Raw genomic sequence first — 24648 nt, forward strand, 5'->3', positions numbered from 1 at the left:
GCATTCCGGCGCCTGTTCAGGGAGGCTGGTACAGGAAGGTAGGGCGGACAGGTCGTTAATATTAGTACCTTACTGGTGCACCCAGCCTCACTTTAACCATGTATTTTTGGAGTTCGCTGAGGAACTCGTAGGCAGACGGGGGACCTATAATAACAATCAGGGATAAATGATAGAAGCACATCCAGTGGAAAACCAGCTAGTTAAACCCGGTCTGACGGGTGCCTCAGAGATGTCAAGGCAGTATTCAAAGAGACACTTGCCTGTAGGCAATCAGAGCTTCGACTTTCCAAATTGCCCCTTTCACGTTCGATTTTGCCTCGTCACCCTCGGTAAGCTTTTACCTGCTTGTAATGTGTGCTATTTATTATCATTTTCATTTGTAGGGAGGAATAGTTACTGAAAAGGAGGAATTGCAACAGCAGCTTGAACAACCAGGGCCTGCAGCAGCTGCACCGATTAAATAGCAGCAGGTAATGGGGCTGCCTGTAGCAAGACATACTGAGCACAGTGCTAAGGCCAACAATCACTTTCTTGGACCTGTCTGAAGAGCAGTGCATCAGGAGCCTTGCACTTCCCAGGTTGCTGTAGGCCTCGTGCCAGCAGGTCAGGAGCCGTCAGGGTCACCAGTGCCCTCACCTTCTTCAAAATAGCTCCTTTCAGTCTGCTGCAGGGGCATCTCCACAGCCTGCGGTATACAGCTGCATTAGGAAGCAAGTGACCGATGCTCTCCTTGGCCAAGGCGGTGTAACATCGCCTTCCACGGTGACCAAAGTCCGCATGTGACCGCTCAAGAATTTGCAGTGCTGCCTTCCCCTGCAGTCAGCCCATTACTCATTGCACATTTGATCCCAGCAGGGCACCAGAACACTTCAATAGAAAAGCCCACCACTCCACGAACATACACCTACAGTGGCATTTTAATGCACTCAAAACCCATTCACTTAAGGAGTAAAAATCAGGGGCCTGCTGTCTGACAACAGAGAAGAAAAACATGTAAAATGTGTACAGGTACCCAAAGCAGATAACCTACAAGCCCATCATTCCAATAAATTCCCCTGCCTAGTATTGCGGCAGGATGGCTGCTGTGGATAAGAGTGATAACCCATCACCCCTCTGCAACCCCAGCATGTCGGAAGAACACAAAGATCATTTTTGAGCACATCACAGAGCTGCTGCAGCAGAGGCTTTGGTGTCTCGTCAGATCTGGAGACTCCTGTCTTCTGACTTGCATTGGGACGCTGCAGCACCTTTCACTGCAAAGGCTTGCATCCAGGACGGCAGAGTGGAGCCTTCGCCAGAGGCGGCAAACCAGGGATAAAGCAGGGAAGCAGCTGAAATGGAGAAGACCACTTCAGAGCCTTGCAGCAAGAGATGTGAAGGGGCAACTCCCTGTTCAGTGATTATGACCTGGTCATTTCTCTGCCCACAAAACATAACGCTCTTTCACCACTGTACCCACCCTCCAAAGAGCATCCCAGCGACCTCTCACTCAATGACGTTCTGACAAAGTAGACCAAAGCACTGCTCTGAAGCCAAAACGTAAACCAAAATGCCAAATGTGATGACGGTGATTGACAAATGGCACAACACATTAATTGTCTCCAATTCATCCATCAGCCAAGTGATCAACACATGGTGCTTTTAATAAAAGACATTTGGCATCACATTGTCTGTTTGATGAAGCCGCAAGACATAGCCTGAAATTCTGAGGCCCAAATCACAAGTAAAATATCACGCCATTTATCGGCGAAGAGATGAGTACTTTAAAGTTACTATAAATCCCAGCAGTTTCCAAAGAAAAGCCACAGATCACTTGGTTGCATGGTGTATCTCTAAACGTTGGAAAGACTAACGAACTGATCATCGACTTCGGGAAGTGGAGCAGGCCACATACCCCTGTCAACACCAATGGCTTCAAAGTGGAGATGGTCGATAGTTTTAAGTTCCTGCGGGTCACCAACACCAACAGTTTGTCCTGGTCCACTCACGTTGATGCAACAGTCAGGAAAGCCCAACAACGTCTATACTTCCTAGGGAAGCCAAGGAAATTCGGCATGCCTGCATCAATTCTCACAAACCTCTACAGATGTGCCATAGAGAGCATCCTATCCTGTGCTGTGGGCACAGTGGCTAGCACAGTTGCTTCACAGCTCCAGGGTCCCAGGTTCGATTTGTGACTTGAGTCACTGTCTGTGTGGAGTTTGCACATCCTCCCCGTGTGTGCGTGGGTTTCCTCCGGGTGCTCCAGTTTCCTCCCATAGTCCAAAGATGTGCAGGAGAGGTGGATTGGCCATGCTAAATTGCCCTTAGTGTCCAAAAAGGTTAGGTGGGGCTATGGGGATAAGGTGGAGGCATGTAGGGTGCTCTTTCCAAGGGCCGCTGCAGACCCGATGTGCCGAATGGCCTCCTTCTGCACTATAAATTCTATGATTCTATCTGGCTACATCACAGCTTGATATGGCAACTGCTCGGCCCGAGATCACAAGAAACTGCAGTGTGGTGAACTTAGCCCAACGCATCACACAAGCTTACCATCCACTGTTTGATTCTGTCTACACCTCCCGCTGCCTCAGGAAAGTAGACAGCATAATCAGAGACCCCTCCCACCCAGGCTTTGCCCTCTTCCAGACCCTTCAATCAGGCAAAAGATACAGAAGTCTGAAGACCTGCACATCCAGACACAGGAACAGCTTCTTCCCCACAGCTACTAGACTCCTCAACGACGCCCTCTCAGACTGATTCACAATGACTTATGCTGCTCTCCGATCACTATTTGTTGATGTACCATTTGTCAATGTGCTCTGTCAATATTTTTTTTTGTCTACTATGTACGTACTGTGTACGTTACCTCGGCCGCAGAAAAATATTTTTCACTGTACTTCGGCACATGTGACAATAAAATATCAATCAATGCGCTAAGAGGCCAAGTAAATTACCTACAGAGGGCTTCACATGGACTAATTACTTTGATAGGCATTTTAAAAAGTCCAATGTGTGAATTTTGAATGGCTAGTATAGTCAATCACAGATTCATGCCTTGAGGAGGCCTCTACAACCTGCATCTTCCTCTCTTAGCTTCTGGTTTCAAAAATCACTTGGGGTTCGAGTGTTTCTGGAAAAAATCTCTCACCACAAATGATTATTCTGATTCTTCACCGCTCATTTGTCTCAAAATGGCAGATTGTAAACCATTTATCTAGCCAAGAGTTGACAGGTGAAGGTGCACAGAGGGGGCAGCATCCAAGGAACAGCCAAGCACAATGTGGTGCTACTGGTTCTTCCACCTTCCCTCCTTTGTACATCACTACAATGGTCTGTTGAGGGGGTTGGGGAAAAGGGTGGAGGTGATGGTGGGTAACATAGGTGCACTCGTGTCCCATTATCCCACGCTATAAACTTACAGGTTTAACTTCCCGCAGCGGTATTCTTTCTAAGACTTTTAATACAACAAGAGCAAATAGGGGCTGGTTTAGCACAGGGCTAAATAGCTGGCTTTTAAATCAGACCAAGGCAGGCCAGCAGCACGGTTCAATTCCCATACCAGCCTCACCGAACAGATACCGGAACGTGGCGACTAGGGGCTTTTCACAGTAACTTCATTTGAAGCCTACTTGTCACAATAAGCGATTTTCATTTCATTTCATTTTCAAATAGAACAAAGAACCATACAGTATAGGAACAGGCCCTTCGGCCCTCCAAGCCTGTACCGGTCATGACACCACCCTTGGCCAAAACCCTCAGTACTTCCTAGTGCCATTTCCCTCTATACCCATCCTATCCAAGTATTTGTCGAGACGCCCTTTGAAATGAAATGAAATGAAAATCGCTTATTGTCACGAGTAGGCTTCAATGAAGTTACTGTGAAAAGCCCCTAGTCGCCAATGCCGTTAATGTATGTCCTTCCACAACCTCCCCAGGCAACGCATTCCTGGCACTCAGAACACAAAATATCAAAGACTGTGACGCAAAATAGAATTCTTGGAGAAAACTAAGTTGAGAGCTCTCCAGTTATCCTTCATGTGGGTCTTGCTGGGTACACTGATATCTTAACCGCATGTCAACATTCAAAAACATTTAATAGGTTCAATCCTGTACCAGACAGGCAATGAGCTCCAAGTGATAACCTATAGGCCAGTCAAGACCTAAAGTAGCTAAATTGGAAGCACATGCTGCACCGTAATACACTGAAATCCATTTACAAACTCTAAATCTTGAGACACTAATTTATGTGAAGGATCCGGGAAAGTGGTTGAGCTACACTAAAATTAAAAGCCAACGTCTGCTACCATATTCCAAAACAGAACATTAATCCTTAATGTGGCAGTACAGAACCAGATAAAACCGCCCAAAGTAGAATTAACTTTAAAAATAGAAGGCGGCTGTTTCAATTTTCCACGAGTACCAATATAGTCAACAAGACTATTAAAAGAATTCCCAACACCTCCACCCTTCAACCACCTGAACAAAAATGCACAAAAAGATGTACTCTGCACATCTGTGAAAATCAGAGTCGAGAAAAACCAGAGAATTAATGTATTAAATTAAAGTTCTACTTTAAAGAAATTAAACCTCATGTATGCCTTAAAAATGTCAACATAGTAAGTTTTAAAAACCTGCAATACTTTTCTCAAGATCCCTAGCCTTGTATGTACTATTGATGTTTAAATTGGTGAACGGCTCGCAAGTGAAAACTCTTCTAATCCAAAATATGTTTTATTATGGTAGGACAAATGTGAGGTTATCCATTTTGGTAGGAATAACAGCAAACAGGATTATTTAAATGATAAAATATTAAAGCATGCTGCTGTGCAGAGAGACCTGGGTGTGCTAGTGCATGAGTCACAGAAAGTTGGTTTACAAGTGCAACAGGTGATTAAGGCGGCAAATGGAATTTTGTCCTTCATTGCTAGAGGGATGGAGTTTAAGACTAGGGAGGTTATGCTGCAATTGTATAAGGTGTTAGTAAGGCCACACCTGGAGTATTGTGTTCAGTTTTGGTCTCCTTACTTGAGAAAGGACGTACTGGCACTGGAGGGTGTGCAGAGGAGATTCACAAGGTTAATCCCAGAGCTGAAGGGGTTGGATTGCGAGGAGAGGTTGAGTAGACTGGGACTGTACTCGTTGGAATTTAGAAGGATGAGGGGGGATCTTATAGAAACATATAAAATTATGAAGGGAATAGATAGGATAGATGCGGGCATGTTGTTTCCACTGGCGGGTGAAAGCAGAACGAGGAGGCATAGCCTCAAAATAAGGGGAAGTAGATTTAGGACTGAGTTTAGGAGGAACTTCTTCACCCAAAGGGTTGTGAATCTATGGAATTCCTTGCCCAGTGAAGCAGTTGAGGCTCCTTCAATCAATGTTTTTAAGGTAAAGATAGATAGTTTTTTGAAGAATAAAGGGATTAAGGGTTATGGTGTTCGGGCCGGAAAGTGGAACTGAGTCCACAAAAGATCAGCCATGAACTCATTGAATGGCGGAGCAGGCTCGAGGGGCCAGATGGCCTACTCCTGCTCCTAGTTCTTATGACTGCTTGCTACTTTCAGTTTTGCCGTTCAAATCAAGTCTCCAACAGCAATGATATGAGAAGTGCTGAAGACATTTAGATGTCTTGAGTCCAGGTCAGTGAGATGAAGAAAGCTGTTTCTATATTAATGGCCATAGATATTGGTCTCTTTATCAGAGCTGGAATCAGCTGTCTTTGTCAGGTAACAGTGCTAACTGACTATTTTTGGTGTCTTTTATTTTCCTGGGAGGACAAAGAATTTATTATTTTTGTTCCTGCCAAAACTTCACAGTATTGCCAATAACCAAGTTAAAACAGAATGTGCCTGTGTTATGACAGGAAAGCCCACATAAACAGACGGTCAGCAGGGAGTCAAAGTCTGGAGGTCAAACTTGGGCATGACTTGGACATTTTATCAAACCACAATAAATTCAAATTCGGCAGAACCCCAAATTTGTGGAGTTGCCAAGTAATTCACAGCAAGTGTCATAAAATTGCAAGATGAGAAAATTGTTGTACCCATAGAAAAAAAAGGGTTCATTTCCCTCGGGTGGTGTGTTCTGCATCGTCAAATAAATTAGCAATGGGTATGTACCAAAGGCTCAACTTTTTAAAATTCATTTATAGGATGTTGGCGTCGCCGGTTAGTCCAGCATTTATTGTCCATCCCTAGTTGCCCTTCAGAAAGTGGTCGTGAACCACTGCAGTCCTTCAGGTGTAGGTCCATCCACTGTGCTGTTAGGGAGGGAGTTCCAGGATTTTGGCCCAGCGACAGTGAAGGAACGCCGATATATTTCCAAGTCAGGGTGATGAGTGACTTGGAGGGGAACCTCCAGGTGGTGGGGTTCCCAGGTATCTGCTGCTCTTGTCCTTCTGGATGGTAGTGGTCGTGGGTTTGGAAGGTTCTGTCGAAGGAACCTTGGTGAGTTACTGCAGTGCATCTTGTAGATGGTCCACATGGCTGCCACTGTTTGTGATCGATTGTCAAAAAGAAAGTAGATTTTTAAAAAACTAAACAGCAAATGTTTCTTTTGGGCAACGTTGATGATCAATAGTTTCCCACCATCACTGCTTGATTGAGTAGAATGCTCTATCGGAAAGATAAAGATTTGATGATCAAATGGAAGAGCTTTCCACACAAAAATTACACCCACCTCAGTGCTGTTTTAAAGGCTGAATTAAGACCCTTGTGCGTTAGGAATGCCAATCTTCCAGATAAACTCAGGCTGCAATACCCAGGGGCAAAAAGCTGTAGGATATTTTTCCTTCTACATTGACAGGTTAAATGATGACACCTGCATACTGCTGGTACCCCAAATATTTAAATGGAAACAGCGATGGGGATTTGTAGGATAAGAATAATGAATTAGTGTATACTCAAAACAAACTGTTCCAATTTACGCATGGATCATAGGACAGCCACTCAATTAAACCAGCTAAGGCAGTTGTGGAAAAGTAAATAAAATGCAACGCCTGTTTTACAGGTGGTTTAACAGCTACTTTTATAAAAAAAACAAAGCAGGGATCTTAAACCTCCAATTCCAGAACTTACGCTATATTATCTTCAAACCTGTTCTTTGCCTACCACCGACTACCACTTGTATCCATGTCGCTGTCATAAAACATCCCATGGTGCTTCCCTGGAATGTTAATCAAACAAAACATGACTCCAAGACACAGACAAGAACCTTGGTCAAAAAGAGTCCGCATTTAGAAAGGAGCACCTTAAAAGGAGGAGAGAGGGGTCGACAAGGTTCGGGGAGGGAATTTCCAGAATTCAGGTCTGTCAGTGGTGGGATTGGCAGGAGGCCTGAAATGGAACACCAAAATCTCAAAAGGGTATAAGGGCTGGAGATGGTCACAGAGATATGGAGAGAAAACAAGGATGTGAACTTAGAAAGGAGGCACTGCCAAACCTGGTCCACCAATCAGTCGGTCAGCAAGCACAAGGGCGATGGGTGAACTGGACTTTGTGTGAGTTAAGATACTGGCAGCCAGGTTTTGGGCTGAAGTAAAGCTTATGAATAGTGCAAAGGAGAGGAAAATAAACAATCTTGGGGGTGGATAGGATAGGAATTTAACGGTCAGCTCTGGATCAAATGGGACACCAAGGTTGCGAACAGCCTCGTTTGCAGCCTGGTGAACCCTCGGGCTCTATCCAACAATGGCTTTGATCCTCCCAATACTTAACGGAGAGGAAATTTCTGCTCATCCAATGCTGAATGCCAGTCATGTAGCACCATGAATCGGAGACAGAGGGGCTCAGAGAAGTGGTGGTGAGGATGAGCTGGCTGTCATCAGTCTCCACATGGACCCGGACATCCTGATCTCCAAGATGTCTGCGAGATTCAGCGGGCAGATGAAAATTCAGAGAGGGGTGGGGGGGGGGGAGAACATGGCTAGATCATTGGGAGACTCCAGAGGTAACAGCATGGAAGCAGGAACAGAGCCATTGAAGATGTGTCTCTGGCTAACAGACAGCACAAAATGGATTTTTAAAAAAATACAAAAACTGAAATATTAAACTGAAATAACTGAAGATGTGGTCAGTTGGTGTCTTTACACTCAACATGCAACTTGCAATATCACCTTAAAGCCAACATCAACACATTCAACATTCAAGTCGCTTTTAAAACGGTTGTAAGGCAGAGTGCATTCCTCCTCTTTCCACACTATGTAGATGTGTATGAGCCCAGCCACCATGCAGGTCATAAATAGGCAGAAATAACACAAAGCAGACAAGGTCAGCAGCCAATTTGCTGCTTGTGCAGATGCTGTAAAATTAGCTTGATTATATCGAACATTAGCATTTGCAGCTGTCTGTATGCACTGGGCTGGAACACACTGTAATTAAAATCAATACGTCATGGTACATAAATTATAAGCAGCAATGGGGTCTCCCGGCAAGCAGACATTCTCTCAACTGATGAGATTGCAAAATCCCAACATTCCAAACCGAGCTTGTTATATTAAATCCTCGCAAGAGTCATCAAATCACCAGTTTCCTTTTTCAAAATCAAAACTGGATTCAACTGCACAGTTTATCCATTTAACATTTAGCTTTACTTCAAATAATTAAAATGGTAACAGTTTCACAAAACAAATACTGCATCTGTCATGAAAATCAAGTTCTCCTTCGACGACATTGAAACAGCTGAATCACAATCCCAAAAGATACAGAAACATATAGTTTAATCCATGACAGATACGAGGTTCACCCCCCCCCCCCCCAAATGAACAATCCAACCTAATTCGACTCTTCCTCAAATCATTTGAGCCTTTAATATTCCTTTTTTTTTTCAAGCCACTCTGTAACCCCCTAAGGACTCTGATTCAATACTGGTTTCTGGCACAGAATTACACATTCTAACCACTCCGGAGATTCTCCCCCCCCCCCCCCCACTCTAAGCACCACTTTAATTATCTTAAACTTGCGCCCTCTTATTACCATCTCACCCAGCAGCATAAACAAGCTATCAATTTAGATTATAACATTCAAGAACTCCAACCCATCAAAATAACTTAGCTCGTGACAACAAAGTCTACCAAGATCCTGGTCATCGCTGCAACTCTTCATTCATGGGAACATTTTAGCGAACCTGCACCTTTTCCATTCTTTTAATATTTCTTAATGTGGAGCAATGAAACCAGACGGTGCTCCGACTGTATCTCCTCTTGTGCAAGCTCAGAATGATCATCTTCATTTGTATTCTAAATGCAAAGGTAACTAATCAGCATTTTTTTTTTAAAGATTCTCACTCGGCAGGCTAGAAAAGGAAATGCACGGGATAATTCAGAAATGAAGGAAGTGCTGGAGCAACACCACTCGCTTCAGTGATTACCAGATGGAGGACACTGCTCACTGCATTAGCCACCGTAAGACATAGCCCACTGCATCCATTACTTAGAAAAAAAATAGTGCCCACTGAGTCACAACAGCCAGCCACAGAGCTACTGCTTCAGGCCGCAGCTGCAGTGCGTATGCTAGAGACAGGAATATGAAAATGACAGCAGATGTGCTCATGGTTGTGGGCACAGCTAGCTTCACAAGTTACATTCTATTCAAAGGCATCTTAGGTTACAGAACCAACTGCCTATTTCAATAGATGTTGCCAGTACTTTTAGCTTTAGTTAACATCCTGGTTGCATCGCAAAACAGGACAGCAACAGGGTTAACAGTAGACAACGTTACTATTCCACAAACCAGTGGGGAACAAAGCCATGTATCGTCAAATGCTTTTCTTGTGCTGGCAAAATGCCCCAGGGGAAAAAAGGTGCACGCACAAGTGAAGGAAGGGGAGTTCAGGAGCTCCAACCATGGGAACCTTTCCAGATTAGGAAGTAAAAATCCTCCAGCTGTCACACAAGCTATCTATTCCAAAAAATAAATCCACATTTCAATTCTTATGATGCTACGTACTCCTTCATGTTTCAGTGCGAAACGGCAGCCAACTTCTGCAGAACTCAAATTATATCAACATAGATCATACAATTTACAGTGCAGAAGGAGGCCATTCGGCCCATCGAGTCTGCACCGGCTCTTGGAAAGAGCACCCTACCCAAGGTAACACCTCCACCCTATCCCCATAACCCAGTAACCCCACCCAACACTAAGGGCAATTTTGGACACTAAGGGCAATTTATCATGTCCAATCCACCTAACCTGCACATCTTTGGACTGTGGGAGGAAACCGGAGCACCCAGAGGAAACCCACGCAGACATGGGGAGAACGTGCAGACTCCGCACAGACAATGACCCAAGCCGGGAATCGAACCTGGGACCCTGGAGCTGTTAAGCGACTGTGCTATCCACAATGCTACCGTGCTGCCCTATGTTCGGGTCGATTTTAATAAGGCCACGTTACGGTGATTTAAATGGAGAAAATTCTCTTTAGTGAACATGGTTTAAAGATCCAGGGACGTATGAAGTTAAATGGACGATATTCTTGCCACCAAAAAAAAAGACTGCCAGCTATATTACCATCATCACCTACAAAGCAAAACGTCTGGCAGTGCAACTTGAACATCGAATCATTGCGCTTTAAGTTATGGACATTAGAAGTTATTCATTGCTGCCACCGGTTAAAAAGTACTCAGTGTATGGTAGGAACACCCACAATGCAGACTGCCACCCTAAAGGACATTGGTGAACCAAATGGATTCATCTGTAGTTTTGTGGTCACCATTTCTGATAATGAAGCAAACCTGGAATTAAGCGGCAGTTAACCAAATACAAATTCTCTTGCTGCCGTGGCGGGATTTGAAGGGAGATCTCCAGATTATTAGTCCAGGCCTCGGAATCACCAGTCCAGGCCAAATGAAAATGAAAATCGCTTATTGTCACAAGTAGGCTTCAAATGAAGTGACTGTGAAAAGCCCCTAGTCGCCACATTCGCCTGTTTGGGGAGGCTGGAACGAGAATTGTGTGAAAGATTGCATGCTAAAGAGGTTGGCATTGTGAAACAGATTGCGTTACCTGCATTAGTGAAGGATTCTAAACTGGTGGTGATTTATAGGCATGGGGTACAAGAGGAGCCTCTTTTTAAATTGACCAGGAACTTGGGGAGCCTACAGTTCCCCATTGCTCTCTCCGTGGCAACGCCTCAGCCAATCGCCACATTCCGGCGCCTCTTCGCGGAGGCTGGTACGGGAATTGAACAGTGCTGCTGGCCTGCCTTGTTCTGCTTTCAAAGCCAGCGATTTAGCCCCGTGCTAAACCAGTCCCAAAAAGGGCACTGCATCTGAGAATATGCCACCATTCTACAGCACAGCAAGCTGCCCGGTAAACCACCCTTCTCCACTTCTCAAGCGCCAATTTGGAGATGTTACAGCAGTTCAGTCCTTACACAATGACATTCATAAGCCTAGAGAACACACATGCAAGGGTCTAGAGAAAATGGAGAAAACACATTGACACTTCTTAGTGGCTCAGTGTCTCGTCGCTGTACCTTTCAGCCTCATACCATCTCCCAATCCATTCTAAACTGCTCGTCAAGGCACTGCCAGAATCTTCTACTCCCAGGGTTCACAACAAATGGTCTTTAAATCCTACACAACAGGCCGTAGGCCCTTAACGGCTGTTTGGCACCACCTCTGATGGTCTGTATTAAAAAATATTCACAGAAAACTGGCTGTTGTACAGTTCCATATTAGAGTATCACCTTCAGCAGACAGACACTGCAATTGAGTTGGCAAATGGATTATCGCATTGTGTTACAAGATATAAAATCACCCTCCACACTAAAAAACGGCTTAGCTGTAAACTTTCAACTAGAATGATATAGATTGATGGATACATACCTGATTGATGGATACATATCTGTTTCACACAACTTAAAAGCTTATAAAATAGGCAGAAATGAAAAAAACATATTGGTCTGACCAGTATGTGGCCCGTCTGGAACTAGTCATGGCCTACGTTATATCTATCGCGATACAGATGTGGGAAAACATGTTGCTCAAGTAGAAACACCCATTTTCATCATTGACTCAAAGCGATCGGAACCTCAGCAAAACACTAATTCCTGGTCACAAGAGTTCGAGTACTCCCCAACTTAGCAGAGGGTTGTGCAAACATGCGCACGCAGACACACATTTCACATAAAGCCGCTGCATTTGTTCATTGCCTGACAAACGTGGGGGACAAAATGTTTCTTGTGTTTTCATAAGATGGCTGAAATCTTGACCAGTTGACCTGTGACATGCTGTGCTGTGAGGAGAGATCTACATTGAGAAACAGATCAAAACAAATATTCTACACCTCTGAGCTCAAGATTAAGCTTGGCCGCCTCTGCTACTCATCATACCCTGGGAACGCAACACAAGGTCAGGTTTTTAAACCCATTGCATCAATTCATAGAATCATAGAATAAGCACAGCACAGGTGCCCATTTGGCCTATTGCACTGTTGCCAGCTATTTGAAAGATATCTAATTAATTCCAATCCCCTGCCTTTCCCCATAGCCCAGTAAATGTTTTCCTTTTCGAGCAGTCGGCTAATTCTCTTTCGAAACTTATTACTGTAAGAGCTTGCCCTACCCTTTCAGATAGTTCATTCCAGGTCACCGCACACTGCGCAAAAAAAAATTGTTTCAAGATCTGAACAACTATCAAATCATCCCTCAATCTTCTTTACTCCAAAAGAGAACCACCCTACTTTCTCTATTCTCTCCATGTAACCTGCGCCCCTCAGCCTGGCACCAGTCTCCTCTACACCTGGAGGCCTTTGCATATTGGCCAAAATGCTACAAGCGGAGGCCTAACCTGTGCTTATTAATAATAATGACAATAATAATCTTTATTGTCACAATAGGCTTACATTAACACTGCAATGAAGTTACTGTGAAAGGCTCCGAGTCGCCACATTCCGGCGTCTGTTCGGGTACACAGAGGGAGAATTCAGAATGCCCAAATTACCTAGCAGTACGTCTTTTGGGACTTGTGGGAGGAAACCGGAGCACCCGTTTTCGTTGGAAAGACGGAGGTTGAGGGGGGACCTGATTGAGGTCTACAAAATTATGTGAGGTATGGACAGGGTGAATAGCAACAAGCTTTTTCCAAGAGTGGGGGTGTCAATTGCAAGGGATCACGATTTCAAGGTGAGAGGGGGAAAGTTTAAGGGAGATGTGCGTGAAAAGTTTTTTTACGCAGAGGGTGGTGGGTGCCTGGAACACTTTGCCAGCGGAGGTGGTAGAGGCGGGCACGATAGCATAATTTAAGACGTATCTAGACAGATATATGAACAGGCGGGGAACAGAGGGAAGTAGATCCTTGAAAAATAGGCAACAGGTTTAGATAAAGGATCTGGATCAGCGCAGGCTGGGAGGGCCGAAGGGCCTGTTCCTGTGTTGTAATTTTCTTTGTTTACCCGGTGGAAACCCACGCAGACCGTGCAGACTCCGCACAGATTATGACCCAAGCGGGAATCGAACTGGGGGCCCCGGACTGTGAAGCAACAGTGCTAGCCACTGTGCTGCTATACTGTTGTCATAACTTCCATGGTTCTTGTAACTTCAGCCTTTAATCACAAAGCCACGGGTCTTGTGTGCCTTTTTAACAGCCTTCTGACTTCCCTTCCCGCCTTCAAAAGACTTGTGTCTACACACCTAGATCTCCACTTTTGCACCATTTAAAACTGTACCATTTATTAGTCTCAACTTCAATTTATTTTAGTTATATTCATAAGTAGCAATTAGATTTGAGCAGGCAAATCTGACAAAGACTGCAGACATATGCAATGAATCTTTCGTCACAGAATTTCAATTTTAAAACTCTGCTATGGCCATGTCTCACGACTGACTTTAGTTGACACGGCAATGGAATAAAAGCGCATATATAAACGATTTGAAAGAAAATGTAGCTGGTCTGATTAGTAAGTTCGCAGACAACACAAAAATTGGCGGAGTTGCAGATAGTGAAGAGAGTTGTCAGAGGATACAGCAGGGTATAAACTGGTTGGAGTCTTGGGCGGAGAAATGGCAGACAGGGGTTTAATCCGGACAAGTGTGAGGTAATGCACTTTGGCAGGTCCAATGCTTGTAGGAATTACACAATAAATGGTAGAACTCTTGCGAGTACTGAGAGGCAGAGAGATCTGGGCATGTCCACCGATCACTGAAAGTGGCAATGTATGTGGATACGGTGGTCAAGAAGGCATTCAGCATGCTGGCCTTAATCGGTCAGGGCACTGAATATAAACATTGGCAAGTCATGTTGCAGCTGTACAGGACCTTAGTTAGGCCTTATTAGGAATATATTGTATAATTCTGGTCGCCACACTACCAGAAGGATGTGGATGCTTTGGAGAGGGTACAGAAGCGGTTCACTAGGATGTTGCCTGGTATGGAGGGCATTAGCTATGAGGAGAGGTTAGAGAAACTCGGTCTGTTTTCACTGGAAGTTGAGAGGCGACCTGATAGAGGGCTACAAGATTATGAATGGCATGGACAGAGTGGATAGTCAGATGCTCTTTCCTTGGGTGGGAGAGTCAAGTATTAGGGGACATAGGTTTAAAGTGCGCGGGGAAAAGTTTAGAACTGATGTGCGAAGCAAGTTTTTTTTTCTACACAGAGGGTGATAAATATATGGAACGTGCTGCCTGGGGAGGTGGTCCGATAGCGGCATTTAAGGGACATCTAGACAAATATGCGAATAAGGTGGGAATGGAAGGATACGGACACCGTAAGTGCAGACAGTTTTAGTTTAGGCAGATACCATGGTCGGCGCTGGCTTGGAGGGCCGAAGGGCCTGTTCCTGTGCTGTATTGTTCTTGGTTCAATGAATTCATAGCCGCGTATTAAAAGTTTACACAATTCACATTATATTATGTCTCCCGAATAGGGTGCGTTCAAACGATTCGGGGGACACGCAGGTTGATGTTTTTGTTAGGCTCGAGGTGCACTCCTCTCCATTCTGTCCTGCAGCAATTCAGCTTGTGCAGGGGCAATACAATAGGAAACATTGAAGCTAGGTAATGTTTATCACAAAGCAGAATAAAAAGTCACAAGTGTCCATCTAGGATAGGACATTTCACATCTCTAACTCCATTACACTGCAATTACTCCCAGATTAACCACTGCAAAAATAAATCCCGGCATAATCCTTGGATTAATTTTACACCATAGGAATGGTGTGCAGGCCACATCCAATATCTGTGGAGAAACAATCCTCCCAACAGATAAAATAGGTTCTATGAAAGCACCAGATTTCTCATCTTTTGATGTTTGAAAGGCTGTGTCTCTTGACTATCCGAGAGGGACCTGTAGAGTTTCTGGGTTGTGTACGGTAATGACAAGGGAACGGTTTATTCAACGGTCTTTAGCGTCTCTTACATACGTTTGTCTGCCAATGCTAAAGAAGTCCCCCCCCCTCTAAATCTCCTACCCCATACCTTAAATCTATGCCCCCTGGTCATCAACCCCTCCATCAAGGGGAAACGTTTCTTCCTGTCTACTCTATCTGTGCCCCTCATAATTTCATACATCTCAATCATGCCCCCCCTCAGCCTCCTCTGCTCCAAGGAAAACAATCCCAGTCTATCCAATCCCTCTTCATAGGTAAAATTCTCCAGCCCAGGCAACATTTGGTAAATCTTCTCTGTACCCTTTCCAGTGCCAACAGAACTACACACACATTCTAATTGTGGCCTAACCAGCGTTTTATACAATTCCAGCAAATCCTCCCTGCTCTTAAACTCTATGCCTCAGCTACTAAAGGCAAGTACACCGTACTATACTTTGTATGCTTCAGCCAATGCCCATGTCTATATATTTACATTGTGTATTTATCTTGTGTCCTATGTGTTTCATGTGTGGAATGATCTGCCTGGAAGTTACGCAGAACAATACTTTTCATGTGCCATGGTACACGTGACAATAAATCTAAATATGCATCTTAACCATTGTATCCACCTGCCTGCTACCTTGAAGGGACTGGTATATATGCACACCAAGGTTCCTCTGATCCTTGTGTTCCCTAGGTCCTGCTGTTTATCATGTATTCCCTTACCTTGTTTCTCCTGCCCAAGTTCATCACTTCACACTTATCCAGATTATATTCCTTTTGCCACTGATCAGCCCATCTGACCAGCCCATCTATATCCACCTGTAAATTTCGGCTATCCTCCCCACCAATTTTCGTATAATCCACAAACCTACTGATCAACCCTCCTACATACATGTCTAAATTATTTACATAAACCACAAACAGCAAGGGCCCCAAACACTGATCTCTGCGGGACCCCAATGGACACCAACTTCTGGTCGGAAAAACACCCCTCGACCATCACCCTCTGCTCCCTGCCACTCAGCCAATTACGGATCCAATTCTCTACATTTCCTTGGATCCAATGGGCTCTTACCTTCGCTATCAGACCCCATGTGGGACCTTATCAAAAGCCTTGCTGAAGTCCAAGTAGATGACGTCAACTGCATTTCCCTCACCTACACACCTGGTCACCTCTTCAGAAAATTCAGTCAAGTTGGTCAGACACGACTTCCCTCAACAAAACCATTGTGACTGTTCTCGATTAATCCCTGCCTCTCCAAAGGCAGATTAATTCTCTCTCAGAATTGCTTCCAATAGTTGCCCCATCACTGAGGTTAGACTGACTGACCTGTAGTTTCCTGGTTCATCCCTTCTTGACTAACGGCACCACATTGGCTATCCCCAGGCCTCCAGCACCTCTCCTGTGACTAGACAGGAATTGAAAATTATTGCCAGCGCCCCTGCTATTTCCTCCCTTGCCTCATTCAACAGCCTGCAATACATTTCATCTGGCCCTGGAGATTTATCCACTTTTCAGCCTGACAGACCGCTCAAACCTTCTGTGCCAACGTTATTCTCTTTAATTTTATCACAGTCCTTCTGTTCAAAAGTACACACGATGCCATACTTTTTGAAATCATTCTTTGCCCTGATGCAAACCACCATTTTAAACAACAGTGTCCATTCCACAGCAATGCCTCACGCATTTAAAATTTGCTCAGTAATTGTTCCGATGCGTACTTTTGGAGAAAACCCCCAAAAGGTAGTGGTATTGATTGCTATAGCCATATGTAAAGGACCTTTCAGCATTCCCATCACACAAACAAAATTCTGTATGTTCTCTTGACAAAGATGAAAATGTCCACTGTAATCAATTCTGGGCAATGGAACATGGCACTAAAAGAAATAATTATAAAAAATAAATTTAGAGTATCCAATATCCTTTTTTTCCCCAATTGAGGGGCAATTTAGTGTGTCCAATCCACCTACCCAGCACATCTTTTGGGTTGTGGGGGCGAGACCCACGCGGACATGGGGAGAATGTGCAAACTCCACACGGACAGTGACCCGGGGCCGGGATCGAACCCGGCTCCTCAGCACCGAAGGCAACAGTGCTAACCACTGCGCCGCCCTAATTTTTAGCTTTTTAAATGCATTAAAATTGAACGCTGCAAAACAAGCTGCTGAACCTACTTGGTTGGACATCGCGCATACGTAATGGAATTGAGGTTTTTACGCTTTAAACTCACTGGTTTAGCTCACTGGGCTAAATCGCTGGCTTTTAAAGCAGACCAAGCAGGCCAGCAGCACGGTTCGATTCCCGTACCAGCCTCCCCAGACAGGCGGTGGAATGTGGCGACTAGGGGCTTTTTACAGTAACTTCATTGAAGCCTACTCGTGACAATAAGCGATTTTCATTTTCATTTCATTTCATGAAGTAGGAGATCATGTGCCAAGTTGCAGGACTTCCCATTCCAGATAATACATAATCAGCTCATCTAACAAGATAAATCAAGGCAGGCCAAGATGATGGTGACGGAAGTGGGAAAGAATCAAAAACAAAAGAGTCTCTATCTGTGGTGCAAACGTCAGTAACTTTATATAAACACATGCCACCACTTCACTACTAAAATGAATAACCAATTACCAGGTCAAGCATTATGATTCACAGCAAAGGGCTCGGCATTAAGTTGTTATGACCAGTGTCCTGATAAAGGAGGCATGATCATTTCCCCCAACTGCAATGTACCAGCAGTTTTAGATCCAATTAACCACAGCCAGTGTCAAAATAATCTAGAAAGTGAAATGCACGTAAAATGGCTTATTTAAACACCTGTTGCTTTCAGGGAAGACTTTATATTCAAATGGAAATGCATGATTTAAGCCCACAGCAATTTACTCAATCCAACCATACCTCGACCAGAAGGGTCAACCGAATCTGGATTAGAATATACAATGGAATTAAAAACAGCAGCCAATTCAGTCAAGTAATCATAATATAAACTGCATTCTATACACCAGCACTTGACAATATAACAAGTTAACTAACCACTTCTCAGTTTCAAAAGTTTCTTGAAAGAAAACTAACCATCTAAAATATTGACACTCAGATCAATTTAGCCATTTTTGAATTTGCCTCAGCATTGAAGTTCACAGATGCTTTTCAGAGATCTAAAACGGAATCTTTGATTAACAGTTAAGGCAGTTCGAGAAATCCCTTTACAAACTATAAAACACTCACATATTTTGGATCACCAGCCTTTGAAACAAACTTCAAAAGTCAATAAATTTATGACGGACGACAACGTGCGCAGGAACTGGAATTTCTGGATTAAGTGAATGGTATCTGCAATGCTTCAAGCTTTTATCCGATTTGATACAATTTTCCCCAACGCAAACACAGAGCTCACACAGCTTTCCCCAACGCAAACAGAGCTTACACTTCAGTGAGAAGAGCGGCCAAATATCTTCTTCAAACAACCACAGAGACTAAAATTGGTCAGCAAGAGCAATAATTGTCACATTATGGCCATTAGAAGGTTGATGACTGGGTTAAGTTGTGCTACGTCGCAAGGAATGTTAAACATATGTTCTGGAAAACCCGCCAAGCAACAGTAGTGATTGCGATCTGTGGAATAGTAACATTGGGCTGTTTAATGAATAGCTCTCTCTCTCTCTCCGATACTGGGAGGCGCCCCTGTGGTAGGGTGTGGGTGGATTTCCTACAAAGTCACTAATGTGAAGAGATTCCGCCCCTTGCAACCCACCCACCCCCACCAGGCTGGTTTCCGAGCAATTGTATTTCATCTTTCAAGTAAGCGACTAGTTTTGGTTTCCTGCATGCCTGCACTAAGGCGGCGTAGTTCTGGACATAGGGGCCCTTCATCTCGAAACAGGGAAATTTTCCATTGTCAGATCAGTCAAACTGGTGACGAGCAGAAACAGATCTTCAGTACGTTTTCGGAGAATACTAAAAAGAGCATTCTTCCAAGCGCTGCTTTGAAACAGGAACGCAATTCCAGTTCCGAGCTGTGCGCTTGCTGCAATGAATTCTTCGGGGGGGGGGGGGAAAGAGCAGAGTACTGACATTCTTTGCCGTTCAACCAGATGCTAACAATTACTTGAGGCAGAAGAAACTAACAGGCTCTTAGGGCAGATTATTTACAGTAGCTGAAGAATACAACTGCTTACATTAACATTTTCAAGTCATTACTCTCCGTCATTAATATTGTGGTTGACTGGAATCGTGAAAGAGTTCCGATAACAAATCCTTTACCTCGAATATCAGAAACTGCGCTCAGGGATGCTGTTACAGTGGATGTATATGCACATTGCTGCTCTTTCTAATAATAATAACAATAATCTCTTATTGTCACAAGTAGGCTTAAATTAACACTGCAATGAAGCTCCTGTGAAAATCCCCTAGTCGCCACACTCTGGCGCCTGTTCAGGTACACAGAGGGAGAATTCAGAATTTCCAATTCACCCAACAGCACGTCTTTCGGGACTTGTGGGAGGAAACCGGAGCACCCGGAGGAAACCCACGCAGACTCGGAGAGAACATGCAGACTCCGCACAGACAGTGACCCAAGCCAGGAATCAAACAAGGATCCCTGGCGCTGGGGAGCAACAGTGGTAAGCACTGTGCTACCGTGCCACCTGATTCTAATGTGACGTGCCGGAATGTGGCGACTAGGGGATTTTCACAGTAACTTCATTGCAATGTAAGCCTACTTTGACAATAAAGATTATCATTAAGGTAGGAGGAATTAGGACCATACTGAAGTAATGAAATCAACTGAGGGGGGCGGTCTACATTGAATCGATAGATTTTGGTCAAAGGACAGGGAGGTTTTGTGAGAAATCATGGGGAATGTCACAGCCTGAAAGTTAATCAAAGCAAGATTTATCGCCAGCTAACAACCCAGAAAGAGCAGACATTGCTACGCAGTAGTGAAGGTAGCAGCTAACAACCCAGAAAGAGCAGACATTGCTACGCAGTAGTGAAGGTAGCAGCAAGTTTTTGCACAGTAAGATCCCATAAACAGCAATGATCAGGTTATCTGCTTTCTAATTACGGAGGTTGAGGGATATCCATTGGCTGAGGTCACTGGGAGGAATCCTAAAGTCTTTCTTCAAAATACTACCATGGGATCATTTACATCAATTCCAGAGGTAAACGTGGCCTTGTTGTAACACTGATCTGAAAGCCAACAACTTCATAGCTGCAGCACTCATTCCGAGCTGGAGTGACGGGGGAGATTTCTTTATGTGCAAGTTTCTGGAGTGGAATTTCCACTTAACCCTTTGATTTAATAGTAAGAATGTTACCAGTGCGCCATGGTTGAAGCTGGACCATGTCCTGAAAGTTGAATCTCGTTCTAGCACACTTTTCACTAGGATCAGTATATCATCATGAGTTACTAAAACATGTTTGTATGGAGCGGCGTCACGTGTGAGCAATAATCTTGATCAATAAGGGGATTTCTTGATTAATGAAAAATGAAAATCGCTTATTGTCACGAGTAGGCTTCAATGAAGTTACTGTGAAAAGCTCCTAGTCGCCACATTCCGGCGCCTGTTTGGGGAGGCTGTTACGGGAATTGAACCGTGCTGCTGGCCTGCCTTGGTCTGCTTTCAAAGCCAGCGATTTAGCCCTGAGCTATAAGGGGATCAATCAGGGATGAAGGGGAGTAGGCAGGAGAATGGGGATGAGGAATATATCAGCCATGATCGAACGGCGGAGCAGACTCGATGGGCCGATGGCCTAATTCTGCCTCTATATCTTATGGACTTGGGTCTCTAACTTCTGCTTTCCCTACTTCATCCATTCCCCTGCCCCCACCACCTGGCATTTTGTGTTTCTATTTCTTGACACCCAACAGCAACGTGGCAAGTGCATTACAATTCCTCTTTCAATTTGCGCTGCAGCTTGGCTGGCCGTTCCACAGGTTGAAAGAGGAGGACGTATACATCTGCAGCAAGAACTGAATAACTACAGTATAACTCATTCAAATTAAATCTAAGTTACGTTACCGACAGCTTCGCTCACTGAGAGATGGCTAGGGTGAAGAGTCATTAATCCACCTGCTTCCTTCAGCAATTTAGGCTTCAAAATTGTAGTGTTAACAAATTTTATTTGGGAAATGCAATTTCCTCCGTTCTTGCTAAAGATTGGAAGGGATATGGAATTCCCAATCCTGTCGTTGCTTTGATTTTATTGTGCTAGACACAAGATGCACTTCAGCAATTTGGCAAAACTTCTTCGACGGCACCTCCCAAATCGGTCTCCTCTACCCACCCCAAATAGGTGACCTCTACCCCCTAGAATGTCAAAGACTGCAGACACATGGCAACACCGTCAGTGGCAAGTTCTTCCTGTTGCAGATATCTGTGTTTTATATCATTCATAATTTTTCCAATAGATCTTTCAGTTTTGTGGAAAATTACCATTTTAAAATGGAAATAAATGGAAACACCTGGTTGAGAAGCTGGTTAAACAACCCTGAATTAAGTACAAATCAAACAGACCTGGGATAAAAGCAGTTCGAAAAGGGAATTCCTATCGTGTTACTGGGATGACGGTCAGTGGAATTCACATCTAGGATGATACTATATTAGGCTACACCGGAGCTCCCTGGAGGTGGCAGCTTGACTTAAGGAATCTTAAAAGAGACTTTGAAGCAGAGTGTAAACCGGGGCAATTTCAATTGCTCATTTAGTTTCCCCAGATCAAAGAAACTCTGAAAGCAAATTGTAAACAATGGACTTCTTGTTGGAACCAGTGAGTTTAGCAAGATAGAAGATATCCCCATTACATATATGAATTATCCTGGTGAATCTCAGGCTCAGTGGGTTGTTTTGATGGAAGAAACATAATTAGTTTAAACTTCTATTGAGAACATCCCTGGAACGTCTGGCTGCGGTGGGGGTAGACACACAGATGTACCGCTTTGTTTTAGGATTTTATTTGGGTGTTTTCCTCTCAAACAGCCAGTCAGCTTATTTGCAGCTGCAGTTTGATGAAAGCAGAGCAAGAATCTGCCCAGAGCTGCAAACCAGCTGCACCATCGCAGAGGGCTATCACAGCAAGGGTGCTTTCTGATGATTTTACTCGCTGAGCAGGAAGGCAGCAAGGCCCATGCGAGACTTGGGGAGTTCGTAGTTGTGAGATCGAGAGACGTAGAGGGCCACGCAGTCAAATGCTCGTGGAAAGATCCTAAGAAATCTCATACTCTTCAACATTACAGGCATTCTCTGTGTATCAAAAGGAATTTCGGAGAGCTATGGTATGCCTTGGAGAAGTGAATGAAACCTAAAGATTCTGTAACTGTATAAGCGGGTCTCTCAATAAAACGTAGAAATGGATTCAAAACTTCATTACGAAATTTAACAGCATTTGTTTTTTGAAAAACATTTGCACAGTAAAGATTTTTTGTTTAAAATATGAAATTTGCTGAATAGTTCTTTCAGCTAATAGCTAGGCGTTTGAATTTCTGTTAGATTATTACCAGTCGAGAGAGAGATCATATCGGCCTCCATGTCAGACATCACCCTGACCTGGAGATATATGGCTGTTTCTTTACATTTGCTGGGTCAAGATTCTGAACTCACTACCCAACAGCATGGTCAAGGTACCAGCTCCACAAAGATTTCAGCAGTTCACCACAACCTCCTCAAGGGCAATTAGGGATGGGCAACAAATGCTGGTCATAGAGCCACAAGAGCTTTGCAGCACACAAAGAGGCCCTTCGTTTCTGCGACAGCCATCAAGCACCCATTTATTCTAATCCCAGCACTTGGTCCATAGCCTTATATGCTGTGGCACTTCACTTGCTCATGTAAATGCTTCTGAAATGTTGTGTGTGTTATATAGGACCAGAGTTTAACAGCAGTTGCCATCAACATCCATACTCCATGAAGAATGAATTAAGCTGCTAAAGTCGGAAAAAACTTCAGTCAAAAGCAGGTGGCTTATTTTTCCCTCTTACTACAGCAACGTTGGCTGCAGGTTGAAGTGGAAAAGACGATTACATGTTAATTCTTTACCGATCTCTCTGAAGAAGCAATTGTAAGTAGCGTCAGAAACTGATGGGGCTGCTCAATTCTGCACATTGGAGTGGACATTTCAGACAGAAATTATGACGACATATTCAGAGTTTGCAACACTCAATCTGCATATTTAATGCCTCCTTTTGAAGACTAATATTCAAGTAAACACAGTGATGTTCCCCAACATTCTCACTGTTTTTTTTTAAACAAAAGGAGCCTGGAGCGTAAAAAAAGGTCACCTGTCAATATTTCAAATCCCCACTCCACCAAAACGGACACAACAACCACCCATTTGCAAAGGGGACACATTGCCTGGTATGGGAATTAAGTTTAATTTAAAAGCTGGCGAACTACTAAAGTTGCGAGATAGATTCATCAATGTTTAACTCGTGAAAACGGGCCCATTGGTTACTGCTGAAAAGTATTGTAAATTAAATGAAAGCTTGTAAAATAATGCAAGTTACATGTAATGCAGTATCTAAAGCAGCATTACATTTCAAATTCTGACCCACAAACTAATTGATTAATGACTTTCACACACAAAAATATCGATCTGTAAAATTAACATGAACAGAAAGCATATTTATTCAGCACATTTCACAACGTCATGACATCCGCAAATGCTTTACAACCAATGAAGCGCTGTTGCTTCACAGCGCCAGGGTCCCAGGATCAATTCCCAGCTTGGGTCACTGTCTGTGCAGAGTCTGCACGTTCTCCCCGTGTCTGCGTGGCTTTCCTCCGGGTGCTCCGGTTTCCTCCTACAAGTCACAAAAGACGTGCTTGTTTGGTGAATTGGACATTCTGAATTCTCCCTGTGCTGGAATGTGGCGATTAGAGGATTTTCACAGTAACTTAATTGCAGTGTTAATGTAAGCCTACTTGCCACACTAATAAAGATTATTATTGAGCCGTAGTCACTCAGGGCAAATGTTGGGTAGAACAGGCCCCTGGGCCACTAAAAGCTCAACATATCTTTTAAGTGAGGAGCGGTTTAACAGCAGAGCACAGATCAATGTTGAGACTTTAGAACAAGGGAAAGGCAAACTATCCACTAGATTCAACAAATAAAATGTAATAAACCACCAGCATCGGATTTTTCACTCGTTGAGAAGAAATGAGGCATTGGACTTGCTCTAGCTCATGGTTGATGACACTGACTGTGATTTGACATGTTTCTTTTAGTACAACTATACAGAGCAGGTGTGGGCTATAAGAGATACAGTAGAAGGTAGGGATACGATCACCATGGTAAAAGGTTAAAATTCTAAGACACATAAAGGTAATTTTCCTTTGCTCCTCAGGTGCTTGCTATGTGTCACGAA

General features: G+C 43.9%; 1 protein-coding gene across 7 annotated transcripts in view; it reads right to left on the minus strand.

Annotated features, from left to right (window-relative positions):
* The window catches only part of LOC119978753 (plasma membrane calcium-transporting ATPase 1-like), a 277686-nt gene that overhangs the window by 177563 nt on the left and 75475 nt on the right, over positions 1-24648 (minus strand). The window contains exon 1 of one of the 7 annotated variants that reach the window (XM_038820608.1): positions 18513-18686. The exons of the other annotated variants lie outside the window; for them this stretch is intronic. The gene's annotated coding sequence lies outside the window, so the exon portion shown is untranslated. Of the gene's footprint in view, positions 1-18512; positions 18687-24648 lie in introns of those variants that run through there. 7 annotated transcript variants of the gene reach the window in all.

Source organism: Scyliorhinus canicula, chromosome 15 (genome assembly GCF_902713615.1).
Source record: "Scyliorhinus canicula chromosome 15, sScyCan1.1, whole genome shotgun sequence".
In the NCBI taxonomy this organism is placed as follows: domain Eukaryota; kingdom Metazoa; phylum Chordata; class Chondrichthyes; order Carcharhiniformes; family Scyliorhinidae; genus Scyliorhinus; species Scyliorhinus canicula.